General features: G+C 33.7%; 1 pseudogene; it reads left to right on the top strand.

Annotated features, from left to right (window-relative positions):
* Positions 1 to 10,660: 10,660 nt before the first annotated feature.
* Positions 10,661 to 11,468, top strand: LOC109453080 (large ribosomal subunit protein eL8 pseudogene; annotated as a pseudogene).
* The last annotated feature ends 6,395 nt before the right edge of the window (positions 11,469 to 17,863 follow it).

The raw sequence follows: 17,863 nt of genomic DNA, 5'->3' as shown, positions 1-17,863 counted from the left end.
TGGATGCAGCCAAGGGATGATTATATAAAATATCACCTTTCTTCAATTCATACAACCTAGAAGATGACATGAGGAAGGAAGGAAGGAAGGAAGGAAGGAAGGAAGGAAGGAAGGAAGGAAGGAAGGAAGGAAGGAAGGAAAAGAAAAAACAAGCTGCCAGATGCCAGAGCTAAGGGTGTTTTAGGCCCAAAAGTTAGGAAATTCTCAGCAGAAGTCTATCTTCAGCTCAACTACAATCCGGAAATGATTCTTTCTTCCAAGATAATTTCATTGTATATACCTATCTATAACTTAATGTCTTTAATTTGTGTGAATTGTCTCTGAAAAACCTGACACTCAGCAAAAGAAATTATTAAATACCAATTTTATTAGTTTTATTCTAGTATACTTTCATAATTACACAGAAGTTACAAAATAGAACAAACAACTCCTGTATACTCTATCCATATTAACTATTTGCTCACTTCATATATATATATATATATATATATATATATATATATATATATATATATATCTTCCTCTCCAAACACACACACTTTATTTTTCTGAATCGTGGAATATAAATTTTCACATATTATATTCCATAATCTATAAATATTTTATGCAAATTAGTATATTTTATGTAAATGTTTAACTCCATCACAGGCCCATTCTAAAATCAATTTTAGAAGGGACTGCACAGGGATGTAAATACCAGGAGGCATGTTTCATCGTCACCAAAGTAAGTCAACCGCATTAATGTAATGCTTTCACGTAAGGCTGGCAACTTTGAAAGGAGAGGATTACCCATAGTAGCATTTCTTTCCCTTTAAGATATTTTGATGGTAGTGAAGCTTAATGATTCTGCAAGCTAAAATAGTCCTGAGGCCTGTACAGGATTTAAATAATTCTAGCTCCATTGTAACATAATTAAAACTGAAACCTCTTGTTGAATTTGTATCGGTGGTACCCTCACTTTTTCTTTGTTGTTTTTGACCCAATGTTATGTTTCTAGGCCTAATGAAGCAGCTAACTAACTCGGTATAATTTCTTGCACTCCAAGTACTCAGATAGTCATCCATGTTATTGAAGCAGAGTTCATTCAGTGATTCATATCACAGTGGACTCATGAATTCCTATTATACTTAAGGAGTTATAACCCATTACCATTATTACTTTGATGCTCATATTTTGTCTCATATTTGGCCCATGGAAATTCTTTTATGACTTTTGTCCAAGCCCAGTTATTCTTTGAGTTCTGATTTTCTGGTACAAAACATATTCCAGTCTCATTTTGTACTTTGCCTCTCCCTAGCACTGGAACCTGTAATTTTTTCAAGGCATCCTGATTTATGACCAATTGTGGAGAATTATTTTTGGAACCAAAGATCTTGACCTTGGTGTGTTTAATAGTATCTTAATATTGTCCATCCATGCCCTTATGGTGAACAGAGTGAGCTACACACACACACACACACACACACACACACACACACACACACAGCTATCTATTTATCTATCTGTCCAATCACCTATCAAAATCAATGAGCACACTGATTTCTCTAATTTCATATTTGTCACTAACTCCCTTTTCAAACAAGGAGAAACCAGTCTCCTGTTTTTCTCAATATGTTTACTTATTTGAGCTGTTTCACAGTATGTAAACAAGCACAGTCAATTTGTGTGGGTTCTAACAACTCTTGCTGGGATTCTGCCACTCTACCACTATCAAACACTTCACCCTACTTGGGCTCTCACACCCCAGGACAAGTCACATCTTCCACCATACAAATGCTCTCCCGATCAACTCTAGCTTGGAAAAATTCATGGATGCTTCCCTCCTCAAACTAATTAAACACTAACACTCCCTCCTTAAACTCTCACTTTAATAACCACTTCCCATGACAGTTTGCACCCTTCACTGATTCACTCATCACCTTCTTCACACTTCACACTATTACTGCCACCCATTGCTGCATGCATGCCCTACTAACTCTGCTAGACTCCAAAACCTGTACTGCTTAAATAATTGTTAAACCATGTGCTTTAGTTTCAGAAATTATGAGTACATATCCTCCAAAACTTAAAATTGATCAATGACATAGTTAAACACTCTTCATGATGAAAATACTTCAGCTATATTTTTAATCCTTTTCAATTTTAATCACTTAAAAGAAAAATGATAAATACTACTATTAAAAACCTGATTACTACTCTGACTAGATTAGTTACAAATATTCTAATATACCATGGGTATACTTTAATTTTTGTATATAGGCCTCAGTTACATAGATCTAAATTATTGAAATATTTTGCTTATATTGCAATCTCACTTAAATCCTTTCATGGTCTTGGTGTCTTTATATATTCACATTGGTTATCTTGTTTTCATTAGTCAATAAGTACCAGTAATCTTGCTGTGAAATTTGACCTACCTGCTTCACGTGCAGCATGAGCCCCCAGCATTTCATCTGAGAACTAATCTTGAATCTTGCAATTATTATTATATAGTTTTAATGCATCTATGTTATTAAAAGGAACCTATGCCCAGAAATGCAAACATACGCTCACACCTACTCATTGTTTTCTTTTAAATTAGAAAGTAGGTATCACTCTATGTACACAATCCTGAGACTTAAATTGTTTTTTCAGTTACTATTACATTCCTATAATTCATCTATAATATTGTGTTTACCTTAATGCAATCACTTTGCAGCTGTATAATATTCTGTTTTGCTCATATGTCCATTTTCCTGCCGATGAAAATGAGTTTGTTTATTGAGATTTGTTATTATGAGAAGTCCTGCTATGAACATTCTTGGAAATGTATGATACAGGACCCAGGGTCAAGTTTCTTCTTGGTATATATTGGCAAATAGAATTTCTGCGTTGCAGGGTATGTGACATTTTAAGCCTTCAGAAGTAGAGCCCGCTCACCATCCCACTAGTAATGTATCACCTGGAGTCACACTGTAAAACAGCTCTGTCAGAATTTGTTATTTATGTAAATGGATGTAAAATACTTTGTATCATTCTTTTCATAGTCTGAATTATATAATTCTTACTCCTTTCACTCTGGGTTGATTTTTACCATAAGACATAGAGTTAGGGTTTTCTCATTAAATCAGCTGAGGCTTCAGATATGATTGATAAACCATTATTTAGAACCAGAGAGAAAAATTCCATGTATGTCTTTTTTTGCCATTCTTATATTCATCATCCAGGTGGGCAAGCCCCTTCTTATGTACTTCAATTTTGAAATCTTAATTGTTTCACAAAAAATATGTGTTGAGTGTCATATCTTTATATTATATACTATTATTTTTAAATTTCAACTCTGTCTTCTGAATCTTCTCATTTTACAGTATAGACAAGGCTACTATAAAACTGTTTGAGTGTGGTTTGATTTCATCTAAATATATTGTGGTCAGTTACTATTTCTCAAGTTATTTTTAGCTATCATTGCTTACTATTCCTGACATCTTGCCATTATCAGGAAGTCCATGTATTATCTTTACCCATTTTATAATTCTTAGGACATTATAATGGATTTGTGGCATAACCAACTATTTTATAAGTCTGCCCAATTCAAAACCAAATAAATTTGTTCTGAAATAGACATATAGATCAGTAGAAGAGAATATAAAGTCCAGAAATAAATTCATTAATATTGTGACATGGTCATGAAAGATTTTTTACTCCTTAATCTATACTGACAGTGTATATATAATATTGGCTTTTTACTAGTTTTTAATTTGATACTTTATATCAGAAGATGTTTATAAATGATTATATTGCATACTAATATTTTAGCATTAAACTTATATGAATATATTCAATATAATTCCAATATATAACGTATCTCTTTAACTTTCAAATTTCCTATATCAAACAATAATTTGACTTTCTAATCTTATGATACAAGAAACTCCCTTATGATGACAATGAACAATCTGACAATATTAATAAGTGATGAGTAGCTAGATTTAAAATACAGTCCCCGTTACAAGACCATTCTTCAAAATATTCAATATTCATAGACAGCATGTCACAGTGTTTGTGCTAAGAGCAACAGTTTGTTTTTGTGAGATTTAAAATGCAGCTCACTCTGGGGGTTTTGTTATACTAACTTGGGAGGCAACACATAGAAATAAACTGTAGTTGTTCTTCCTTTTCCTCTTCTCTTTCCCTTCCTGAACACTCCAATCCACAAACCAGTAGGTGGGATTGAACAAGGCAAGTGCTTACATCTGTGAGTGTGGTGAGGAAGAGTCTAGGTGCTCCACCATTTTTGGTCAGAACCTAAGTGGAGTGAGGATGCTGTTCAAATGAAAAAGACAGCCAACCAAGGGCTATCGGTACCAGAACAGGATTAGCCAAGAAATCAGTTTTGGGCAAGGGCCATATGGGAGAGAGGGCAGCAGCTGCCTAGCTCAGAGTATTGGAATTAGAGTAGGGTAAGAAGGGTGAGTATTAGTATTAGAGCAGGGTGAGAGGCCTCCTCTTTTGGGGGAGGCCATAGCCTGTCTTAGGATATAATACACAAGAGGAGTAAGGAGGATATCCATAGTGGACTAGTAGCTCAGAGTAGGGAGTCAAGACACAATCGGAGGTAATGAGAACAGTAAAGTAGGGGACAGTGCACTATTGGTTGGTAGAGCTCAAAAAGTAGGAGAAGGGCATGCAAGAGAGCAGTGAGTGGAAGTGGAGAAAACTGAAATGAATCCCATGTTGTCAGATTCAAATTGGAGTTGTCATTGTAAACTATAGATTTCATCATAAAAAAAATAGATACAGAAGTAAATGGGAATACATACCTATGCATATGTGTATGTGTGTATATGGATTCCTAGCTCTGTCCATAGCAATTCCTGTGAATAATGACACACCAATAGCAATGCACACCTAGCACCAAAATCTTATTTTCTATACTCTATTCTCCATTAAAATAACCCAGGACTCCTTACAGAAATGAGTCATTCTAGGCTTGAGACAAGAAAAATACAAAATGAAACTGAGGTATTTTCTAATTGAGAAAATAAAGAGCCTAAAGAATGATGAGTGATCAAGGGATACTGAAGGCAATTTAAAGAGATTCTCACTGAAAATTTTAATGTCAAAATCTTTATATTAATGGATTATGTCCCATTAAATAACATAACAATTCATAAGTCTATACTAATTAGTGAATAAATAGAAAGTTTGATCAAGTCAGAATATCTCCATCCTAAGTACCTCTATATACAAAAAGAAAGGGGGAAAAAAGAGTAACTTTGAAATGGATAATACCAGCATGTGTCATCTTAAGTGCTCAAAATCAAAATCAATAAACAAGTAATGAGACAAATTAAAGCAGCGTGCCCTTATAGAATTAGATGGAAGGACACAAAACCCCATCTTTGTTATGCCTGCCAAAAATACTTGACCAGAATCTAATTATGATGAAATATATGAGAATCCCAAATTGAAGGTCATTATACAAAACAACTGGCTTTTAATATTCCCATCGGTCAAGATCATGAAAAAGTCAAGGAAAAACTGAGAACTATTGCAGATTTACTGAAACTAAAGTGATAAAACAAATAGACGCATATGTGACTATAATTCTGTACTCTATCCCTTTCTTTTGCTGGATATTACTAGAATAATTGAAGAAATTTGAATGGTGTCATGAGTAGATGGTAATAATATATTAATGTCAATCCTTGATCTTTATGTTTGCATTGTGGTAAGATTGTTAGTGAGAAATATACTGAAAAAATGTTTTTGTGAGTGATTGGTCATCATGTCAGCAACTTAGATGATACAAAAACAAAGAGGTTATTTGTAATAGAGTTGCCACATCTATTAACATTGAGATTGTTTCCATTTTTTTTCCTCTTTTTCTGCCTACCCCCCACTCCAGGTTCAAGCCGTTGTTTCTCAGTCTGATTGTGTAGGACAAAGCTCCCTGGCCTGTGCTGGTATTATGAGCCTTGCGCCCCCCCCCCAGCTGAGGCAGTTGGTCTCTGGTCATTGGATGGTCACTCACAGCATCTCAGGGCACACAGAAGCCCAGCTCCAGGGAGATCTGTTGTTCACAATCTTAGCTGAAGTGGGCTCAGCTCACTGGCCCATGTGGGAATCAAACCAGCGACCTTGGCTATTGGGCGTAGGGTGCTCCAACAGCCTGAGCCACCCGCCGGCCCTCAATTTTTTAAACGTAAAATAATATATATAGTCATATTCATATATAAACTGCCTACATTTTAGAATCATTATACATGGTTTTATTTATTTTGAGACTGCAAAATAGAAGAAATTGTCTCTCCAGATTCACTTTGCAAGATGGGTAGAGAAAAACTTTTTTTTCCCAAAACATGTATAAGTTTAATCAAATTAATATTTATTATAATTAATGCTTGATTATATAGAAAATAATTCCTACATGCTGGAATACATTTCTGGATGGGTACATTTTCCCATGCCCCAGTATTCACAACAAATGAAGGACTGTGCAGTGTTACCAAAGACTACACAAAAATTGTTGATTCAGGATTTCATCATAACCATGAAATGGCATAAAGGCATGTAATGGGTAGTTAAAATCAAGTAAAGAAAGACAATTTGTAATTTAATGCTTTTTAAAATTAGACTTTTAACATTTTGTGTTTCTTATAGAAGAAACTTTTGATAAAAACTTTTGATATAACATTAATGCAAAAATCTAAAATTTGGTAATTTATTTTCCATGACCAGAAGGACATCATTCATTAAAATAATTGATCAATAGTTAGTATAGATTATAAGTAGTATTAATCTCAACATTATCATTTATCATGCATGGAAATTAATTTCAGAATATAATATTCCTAATTTCCCATCACTCATTAGTAGCAGAAGCAGAACTAATGATAATATTAATGGTTTTACTTAGTGATGCTATTTCATGGTATACAGTGCAGTTTCATTCAGTTCCTCAAAGAATCACAACCATCCTACATGATGGATTATTATCCTCACTTTAAACATAAAGATATTAATTCTCAGAATGTATTGAAAAAGTTGTCCTATCTCAGGAGCAAAGTAGAGGATCCTGCATTTGATATTTAACTGGACCAGCCTTCAAAAACCACAAATTATTTTAACTTATTGCATTGTTTCATTATTCCCACATAGTGCCATGTATTTCCCAATGCAACACCATAAAAAGATATTTTACATACTTTTAAAGGCCATTTCTAGTAGTTACTTAATTGATTATTCATGATCCTCTCCCTCCCTTTTGAACTACTTTTAAGTAATGAAGTTGATCATAAATCTTTAGAGAATCAGCCTCTATTGATCAGGTACCTTTGTATCTTGTGTCACATGAACATTGAAAATACAACTTGGAAACATCTTTGGGTTATTGGGGAAAGAGAAGTTACATCCTGAATTTGTAAACATTTAATATGACTATATATCAAAACAGAGGGTGTAAATAGGTGCAAATAGGCTTCCCATCTTCACCATGACACTCATCCCTTTCAAACACTTCTCCATAACAACATTCCTGCTTGAATCTAATGAACCATTATATGCCAATTCTATTTTACCTTTTCATTTTTTAGATGTCAGTTAGGTATCCTACTCAATATAACTGTATCTTTTTTTTTTTTTTTTCAATCAAGAGGTACCCAATCACAGAATGGTAGTAGTGGTTATTTTGAGACATAGAGTATTTCAGTTAAAATAATTTGCCTTTCAGTACAGGTTTTTAAGAAGTGAAAAAAGACATTTTATTAAAATAATTGTTTATTCTTTTTTTCTCCTTGATGGCAATCAGGAGGTTAAAAATAATTTCTGAATTATTATAAATTCCCCTGTATTAGTTATCTATTACTACCTAACAATATTATCACAGACTTTGTGGCTTATGACAGCACCTAATTATTATTATATCACAGTGTCTGTGGGTAAGAGTTTGGGCATGGCGTAGTTGCATGTATCCTCTTATTCAAGTTTTTATAAAGATGAAATTAAGGTATTTGCAGAGGCTGTGGTCTGTCTGACACTTAGGAATGATCTGCTTCTAAGCTCTCATGTGATTGTTGTCAGGATTCAGTTGCTTTGAAAGGTATGGGACTGACAGTCCCATTTTCTTGCTGGGTGTTGACTGGAATCCACTGTCAGCACCTTGTCATGCAGCTGTGGCAACATGACAGTTTGCTTCTTCAAAACCAGCAAAGAGAGATTTTTATCATAGCAACACAGGTTACAATATTTCATAATCTAAGCTCGTATTTGTAAAAACATTCACCTATCATCTTGCCTTATTCTATGGGTTATCAACAAGTCACAGGGCCTGTTCACATTGAAGAGAAGAGGATCACAAAAGGGTAGGGACAGCAGAGTCGGTGATCCTGTGTGTAACCCAAGCATCTGTACTGTACAGACCACTCTCTGGACCCCAGTAGTTCACATCCCTTCCACATGCAAAATACATTCACCCTCTTTCCAATGAAACTTCACAACAGACTGATCCCATCAAAGTATTAGCATTAGTGCATAATCTCATCACTTAATAAGATTGGATCCAGGTATGGATAAGGCTCTTTGTGTGTACTTCCTTTGCAAAGTGAATGAAGCAAGTTATCTGTAAAATGTAGAGACAAGTGTTCTGCACCCTCTCTTACACACCCAACAGGCCGTGGTTGGAGTGTCATCTGGGACCATGTATAGGTGTTCATATTAAAGGGTGGGGGGATGGAGAGGAGTAGTCACTGCTCCTACAAATTCTGAAATCCAGTCCTGTGAAGGTTAGAATTTCTTGATTATGTATCAAGACCTATGAATAACTCTGCTTTGCTTTTAGCTGCACCTTCTTGGTTCTTAACTCTTAATGAGAATTCCAAGAAAGGAATAAAACATTTCCTTCTCCAACTTGTTTAATTGCAAATAAAATAATAGCTCTCTCCTTTCACCATTGTAGTCTGTATATGTTTATATTATAGGGTATTTTCTAAATTGAAAAAGCAAAATGCTTCATCTAAGTTATGGCTTACCATTTTTCACAAAACTAAGCTGGCTATTGGTAGGCCATGTGCTAACTAGTAAAGGGATAAAATAGATGTGCTAACTGGTAAAGTGATAAAATAGACATCTTTGCTCTTTGTACTTAATCGCTACCTAGAAGCTGCTTACGATCCTCCCAAAATTTGTGCTGGAGGAGGGAGGAGACTAATGAGGGATAAAAAAATTGTTATCAACTAAGATCATAATATTAGTCATAATATAGAGATTTATTTATTGAACCTAGGTGATATTTAAAACATATTTTTTCTTTTTTTTTAATTAATGTTTATTGGGGTGATGATTGTTAAAGTTACATAGGTTTCAGGTGTACAATTCTGTAATACCTTATCTGTATATTGCATTGTGTGTTCACCACCCAAAGTCTAGTCTCCTTTTGTCACCATATATTTGACCCCTTTTAGGCTCTTCTTCCTCCTCACCCCCTTACACTCTGGTAACCACTAAACTGTTGTCTGTGTCTATGAGTTTTTGTACTTTTATCTTATTCGTTTGTTGCTTTCAGTTTTATATCCCACATATGAGAGAAATCATATGGTTTTCGACTGTTTCTGCCTGAATTTCATTTAGCATAATATCTCTCATCCAGTGTTTTCAGGATAAACTTGTTGAACATTTTAATAAAAGAGCTAATGTAATTAAAGAAAAAGTGACACTGAGTTTTCCATATATAATAAGCAATGAAGAATATAAGCAAGTTTTCGAACATAATCTATCACGATTGCATCATTATTATTCTCCTGAATGCCAGAGTAAACAGATATTTTAATACAGTAGCATTGTTCAAGACAGCATAATTTAAAATTCTCTATCTACAATATATAACAGTTATCATCAGTAATTATCCTCTTTCACTCCAAGAAGATACTCTCTTTCATTCCAGGTAACTAATGAAAGAATATATAAATTATGAACCATGGATATACCAGTTTCGATTTGAAATTGACACTGTGTAAAATATCAACCATCACCCAGAGAATAAAATTCAAATACATCAGAAAGTTTTCTTTGTTGAAAACTTGCAGGCATTTTGTAGAAAGTATGCAGGCACTGACAAAAGATTATAATTTCCTTTAATAAAATGTTGCATAGAGTTGTGTTTTTCATTTTAATGAGCATATGTAAATATGAGCAATCTACCTTCAAGTCAAACCAAGAATGTAACATAAATTATGTAAGCCTTGTTTAACACTACAGCAGGCATATGGGCCATAAATAATTCTAAGAGTAATATTTAAATAGAAAATTAAAATGTCATTATTTATTAATTAAAAATACACACACTGCAGGTGTAGAGAGAGAAAGTGGAAAGAGGTAGAGGATTACAATGTTGAACCAGACAACTAATTTATAATTTATTACCATTTGAAAATTAATACATAGTATTTAAAAATAAATAGGTATATAGAAATTTTTAAATATATGAAACTCAAAGCATTAGGAAAAATAAGATCAACAGAACAAAAATGAAGCAAAATATTGGTATTAAATTATAGAAATGGGGAACTTTAAAAAATTAGAATTATTTTCAAACCTCCAAGTAAACAATGTCTGTGTTAGAATACATATATAAATATTATAATAAAAATATATGTGCTATATTTTGAAATATATGTAATTTCTCCTCACCTTGCCTAAGACATTGAAAGAAGGCCAAGGGGAGAAGATAACCCTGGTACCTGGTGTTGTGAAAAAGCAAGAGGCCAAGATGTTTGTCAATCCCATTTAAGAAAAGAGCAAGAGTTTTGGCATTGGACAGAACATCCAGCCTGAAAGGGCCGTTACCTGCTTCATCAATGGCCTCTTTTCATCCAGCTGTAAGCAGCAAAGGCTTCGCCTCTGTAAGCAGCCGAAATTGCCCCCATGATTAACCATTTCATCTTTGGATGCTGCCAAATAGCTACTGAAGTGTTTAAGCTGGTCCATGAATACAGACCAGAGATAAAGCAAGAGAAGAAGCAGACACTGTTGCCTAGGGCTGACAAAAAAGCTGTCACCAAAGGGAATGTCCCAGGTCAGAGGCCACCTGTCCTTCGAGCAGAGGTTTATACTGTTACCACCTTGGTGGAGGACAAGAAGGCTGGGCTGGTGATGACTGCATGTGATGTGGATCCCACAGATTTGGTTGTCTTTCTGCCTGCCCTGTCTTATAGGATAGATGTTCCCTACTGACTGCATTATCCAGGGGAAGGCCAAGTTGGGACATGCAGTCCACTGGGAAACCTGCACCACCATCACATTCATACAAGTTAACTCAGAAGACAAAGGAGCTCAAACTAAGCTGGTGGAAGCTACGAGGGCCAGCTCCAATGACTGCAATGTGATGTGATGATCAGCCGTCACTGGGGAGACAATGTCTTGGACCAAAATCTATGGCTCACATTGCCACGCTGGAAAAGACAAAGGCTGAAAAAAATGTGCCACCAAACTGAGTTAAATGTACACTGTTGAGTTTTCTGGATATAAAAATAATAAAAATTATCCTTTAAATAAAAATGTATAATTACACCAAACACTTGTTACACATGGCAAAGAAGACTATTTTAGATTATGGTAATAGGGGCAAGAGATAGAACTCAATGCTGAATACAGCAAAGGCAGTTAGAAGAATTTATAGCCAAAGAACTGAATGGTGTAGTCAATAGATGGAAAATTACTAAGGGAAACTTAATTAGATATTAAAGGTAGGAAGACTCTTGTTAAACAAGCTTAAGGGGATTCTTACTTAAAGGCAGGCCAAGGATTCAGCTATCTAGGGTAAAGAATGAGGAACTTGATAGCTATGAAAGGTGGGAGGGATTCTCAATAAAATGGTTCATCAAGATTCTTCGCCAAAACTGAGCAGGCCAAGATTGAGGCTAAGTCAAGAAGAGGACTCAGATGAACCTGACTAAAATGTGTTTCTGCTAATGACAATGTCAGTCCAGGCATCATGACTTTGAAGGTAAAGAAAAAAATTAAAAAAAAAAAAAAAAAAAAAAAAAAAAAATATATATATATATATATATATATATATATATATATATATATATAACAGTAAAATGAAAACAGGAAGAAAAGAAAAGAAAGGAAGGAACGAAAGAAGGAAGGAAAGAAGGAAGAATGGGAAGTTGGAAAGACAATGATGGGAGGAAGAAGAAAACTGTGAGTAGGGAAATAAATAATTGACGTGAAAAATGAAGTAAACTACTAAATATACAGTGCATTTAACAGAGTTTACTCATGTGGTTGTATCAGCTGGAAGCTCAACTGGAGCTGTGAAATCCAAGATGTACTCTGATCCTTCAGAGTCTCTCTTCATTAAGGTCCTCCAATCACTCAGAGACAGAAAGAGGAAGCTGCCCATTCTCTGAAGATAAGGGATTGGAAGTTGCAAAATACTATCACTATCGCCACTATTCAGTGATCAAGGCAAGCCCCGAGGCCAGTCCAAATTCAAGCTAACAATAAATAGACTCTGAAACTAAACCAGAAGTCATCTGCTTCCAAAGCTAAACCATTTACTAAAAGTAACCTCCTTTTATTTTGAATTACATTTTTCTCTTTTTAGTCAAGCAGATACAGCTCTTATAAAAATGTTGCATGCTGCTCATTATCAAATTATACTCTACTTTATAATATTAATACTCAAAAATTACTTTTAGAAAGATCCCTTTATATTTTATTCTGTAAATCAGAGAGCTAATCAACAAAAACTTACCATTTTTACACGTTCTTTGACCTACTTCATAGGCTCCAAAAAGCATCGTGTTCAATGTTATAGAGGAATAATCTGAAGATTTTAGAACATACTAAATTAGATCCTCACGCTAAGGACATGTTTCACTAGCAACACTGAATCTTTGCCCTAAGGTCATTCTTATTTTGACAAACATTTGCTGGCAGATAAAACAGGAAATGAGAATTTTATTTCCTAAATGAGCAAGGCCTATGATGAAAGTAGTTTCACTAAACTCTGCTTGAAAATTAAACATTTTTTATCCTTAGTTCAATTATATTTTGTGATGCTTTATTATAGATAGGTATAAAAAGTTAATTATCACTTTATAATTTCTGACCAGAAATCATCTCTCCCAAATCCATAAGTCTGTCAGGTACCTTCTATGTCCTCTGTTTCTAGCATAGTTTCAATACTGTTTCACTAGTTCATAACAGTTTCCCCTTTTTTCAGCCTCAAAAACAATTTCTTCTCTGTTCTTCTCGTTTTGACTAAAAGTTTCCTGTTTGTAGTTCTGGCCTCCAGCAAAGATACAAAACTAATGGTACACAATAGGCCTAGGCTTGAGTGGTCCAGAATATCACTTCTTCTGCATTTTATTAGTCAAAGGAAGTTACAAAGCTAACCAACGTTTGAGAGAAGGACACCGCCTATTGATATAACTAGTGGCATGGACATAGAGCCTCTGTATTTGGAGAACCATCACATGGGAATGAAAAACATTTTCATATGAATGTTTTCAAAATATGAAACCATACTATGAAGTTTTAAGACTAGCATTTTAATGACCCAATATATCAATAACACCATAAAACAAACAATGAGGAAGATAAAAATTAGGAAAATGTTTTTTGATATAAGATAGAAAAATAAATAATATTAACCCTAAGAAACACATTATAACAAATAAATGTTATAAAAATATACATCAAACTGTACAAATGGCATAATTATGATCAGACAATTTACAAAGAATATATATATGTGTATATATATGTATGTATATATCTCAGATAATCATTTGAAATAAAATAGCTAATCAAATGATATATATATATATATCATTAGCTATTTTATTTCAAATGATTAGCTATTTTATTTTCAAATGTAGAAACAATCAGCAGATTGAAAAGGCAACCTATAGAATGGGAGAACCTATTTGCAAGCCATGTATTTGATAAGAGGTTAATAGACCTACAATTCAAGAGCAAAAAAAAAACATAACACAATTTAAAAATAGCTAAAGGATTTGAATAGACATTTCTCTAAGAAGACATACAAATGGACGATGGGTATGTGAAAAAATACTCAACAGTACAAATCATCAGGAAAATGCAAACCAAAATCGCAATGAGCTATCTACCTCATACCTGTTAGGACAACTAATATGAAAAAGCAAAAAATAACGTTGGTGAGGATGTGGAGAAATGAGAATCTGTGTACTGTAGGTGGGAATGTAAAATGTTGCAGCTGCTATGAAAATCAGTAGGGAGTTTCCTCAACAATTTAAAAATAGAATTACCATATGATACAGCAACTCATTTCTGGGTGTTATTAAAAAGAATTGTAATCAGGGTCTTGACGAGATATACCAGGGGTGCCAAAAAATGTACACATGACTTATATTCATCTTTGTTATCGGTATATATTGAGTATTACAATTTTAATACAGTTTTTCCTTTCTTAAAATGTGTATTTTTGTTTGGCTGTATGTGTGTCTATGTTTATTGTAGCATTGTTCACAAAAGCCAAAATATGGAAACAGCCTATGAATACAGACAAATGTCCATGAATGGTTGAATGAATAAAGAAAAGATGGTATATAGACGTAATGGAATATTATTCAGATTTTAAAAAGAAGGAAATCCCACCACATGCAATAGCATGGATGAACAAGTACGACATTATGATAAATGAAATAAGCTAGTCACAGTAGGACAGATACTGCATGAGTATAGAGATAATAAATCACTCTTTCAACCTTAAGGCCTTTGATTGGCCTTCGGTTTTAATTCTTATTTTCTTGACTCTTTATTCTTGAAAGTTGTCAGAGGCAAAACACTTTTCTAAATTATTTTAGCTTTAATTAGAATCATCCAATTTTTCTTATATCCTGAAATTAGATGGAACTAATGCTATGGCATAGAGAAAGTTGAAAGTTCTAGGGAAAAAAAAAACAAAACAAGCAAAGAGGAAACAGTAGTAATCCCTAAGCCAAAACAGAGAGTGCTTTTCTTACACATGATTTTCTTTGCTTTTCTCTGGAGTCCAGAACTACTATAGTTTACTTGGAAAAGAAGCTTCAGGTTGCAACTATACTTGACTCCTTGCCAAGATTAAATTTCCCAATTGCTGCAGCAGATTTAGACAGTTTTCCTCAAGACATCCCATGCTTTAATGAATGGTTAAGACTCTCTATCCAGTATTGTCTCACCTGTTTGATAGTGGGGGAGTGTGGATCGGATAGGCCCCTCCTGTGAGCCAAACACCTAGGAAAAAAAAAAAAAAATGAAAAAAAAAAAAAATCCCCCAACTGTAGTTGTTCTTCAGTTTCAAACGCAGTTCAGACTATCTATTCACCAATATATCAGAAAGTGAAAATCTGTTATGAGCAATTTTAGCAAAATTTGGTTTGTGGTTTAATTTTTAGAATTATTTGAAAAACTTTTTTGCATGGGATAGCTTCTGAGATTTGAATCCATAAAACCTGCCAGGTTATCATTGTACAGAAGCTTGTATCCATTGTCTTAAAAGAAAATGAAAAGAATGTAACTACAGCGATAGCCTTAAAAAAAAAAAAAAATTCTGGTAACATTTTCCTGCAGGAAAGTTATTTAACTTTTATTGTCAATTTCTTATTTTATATAAGGACATGCTCTTGCCTCAAAATATTGTTTCAGCAAATTAAAAATAAATACATTATGCTAACTTAAAATTTGAAAGATAAAACTTTGCCTTTTTATGTTGTTGTTTTTTCCCTAACAATCTATGTCTTAAAACAATTCTGACTTAATTTTAGTGTATAGGGACAAATAGTCTAGTTCTTTCTTTTGCATGCCGCTTTCCAATTTTCCCAGCACCATTTATTGAAGAGGTTTTCTTTTCTCCTTTTTGGGGGGGCTCCTTTGTTAAAAATGATTTGCCCATATATATGTGGGTTTATTTCTGTGTACTCAATTCTGTTCCATTGGTCTGTGTCTGTTTTTCTACTAATAAAATACTATTTTGATTATTGTCATTTTGTAGTATAACTTGAAGTCAGGGAGTATGATACCTCTGGCCTTGCTGATATTTGCAGGATTGCTTTGGCTATTTCAGATCTTTTGTGGTTCCATACAAATCTTATGTTTTTTTTGTTCCATTTCTTTACAAAATACCATTAGGATTTTGATGGATCAAACCCCTAATATAAGACCTGAAAAAATACAAGGCATGGTAAGAAAACATAGATATTAAACATATGGACCTAGGTCTTAGAGAGGATTTTATTAATTTGACTTCAGAGGCAAGGGAAGTAAAAGCTAAAATAAATGAATGGGACTTTATCAAACTAAAAAGCTTCTGACAGCAAAAGAAACCATTAAAAAAAAGAGGCAACCAACCAAATGGGAGACAATATTTGCAAATAGTACATCCAATAGGGGCTAATATCCAACATATACAAAGAACTCATACAACTCAATAAGAAAACAAACAAACAATCCGATTAAAAATGGGCAGAGGACCTAAATAGACACGTCTCCCATGAAGACATACAAATGACCAACAGATATACGAAAAGATGCATAACTTCACTAGCTATTAGGGAAATGCAAATCAAAACCAAAATGAGATACCACCTCACCCTGTTAGAATGGCTATGATCAACACGATTAGTAATAACAAATGTTAGAGAGGTTGTGGGGGAAAAGGAACCCTTATACACTGCTGGTGGGAATGTAAACTGGTATAGCAAGTATGGGAAACAGTATGGAGGTTCCTCAAAAAATTAAGAATAGAATTACCATACAACCGAGAAATCCCTCTTTTGGGTGTCTGTCCCCAGAATATGAAACCATTTATCCATAAAAATATGTGCCTCTATGTTCATTGTAGCATTATTCACAGAGGCCAAGACATGGAAACAGATGTGTCCATCAATAGATGATTGGATAAAGGAGATGTGATACATATATACAATGGAATATTACTCAGGCAGAAGAAAATGCTGCCATTTGTGACAACATGGACCAATCTTGAGATTATCATGCTAAGCAAAATAAGTCAGACAGAAAATAATTGATAACCATATGATTTCACTCATGTGTGGGATATAAAACTGAAAGCAACAAATGAACAAGAAAAGCAAAAAAACAAAAACTCCCAGACAGAAACAAAAGTACACTGGTTATCATTGGAAAGTAGGTAGGGACAGAGGAAGAAAAGGGTAACGGAGGTCAAACTATAGTGATGGAAGTAAATTTGACTTTGGGTGGTAATATACAATGCAATATACAAATGATATATTACAGAATGTAAACTTGAAACCTATATTAATTTATTAACTAATGTCACCCCCATAAGTTCAATTAAAAAATAAAAGATAAAAATTCTGAAAGTTAGGTAAATTTCTTCAATGGATAATGTAATTTTATATGGTGTTTCTTCTTTTCTATTTACAGTTTTCCCAGTCACAGAAGTAGTAACTAAAAATATACAACACAACCACCTTTCAATATATCAGAGAAAAATGCAAAAATGCAAAAATGCAAAAAAATAAATAAATGAAGCTATACAAATATATAATTGGGGCATTTGCAGGTTAAGAAATGACTCTGACATCCATATGTCTACTCATATATAAACAGATTTATAATGATTCTTGTTTTCACTTCTAAATTAATTTCGGTCATTTTGAAACAATCTTTGAAAAAACATTCAGCTTGAGTGTTGGAATTCCCTAATCTCCAATTAAATTTTAAAAAAATGAAGTTTTCAAAATATAACAGTATATTTACTAGATATTCACTGGAGTCCTTCCCTCTACTGAAAGGTTTGTTAGATTAAAAACTTTACTATATAAGCTAATATTATTTGTTATATTGCAGATAATGCAATAGCAATCAGGTA

The sequence above is a fragment of the Rhinolophus sinicus genome, chromosome 16 (genome assembly GCF_057876585.1).
Source record: "Rhinolophus sinicus isolate RSI-liver-muscle chromosome 16, RSI-T2T, whole genome shotgun sequence".
NCBI classification, from domain to species: Eukaryota; Metazoa; Chordata; class Mammalia; order Chiroptera; family Rhinolophidae; genus Rhinolophus; species Rhinolophus sinicus.
This window is presented reverse-complemented; position numbering and strand designations above follow the sequence as displayed.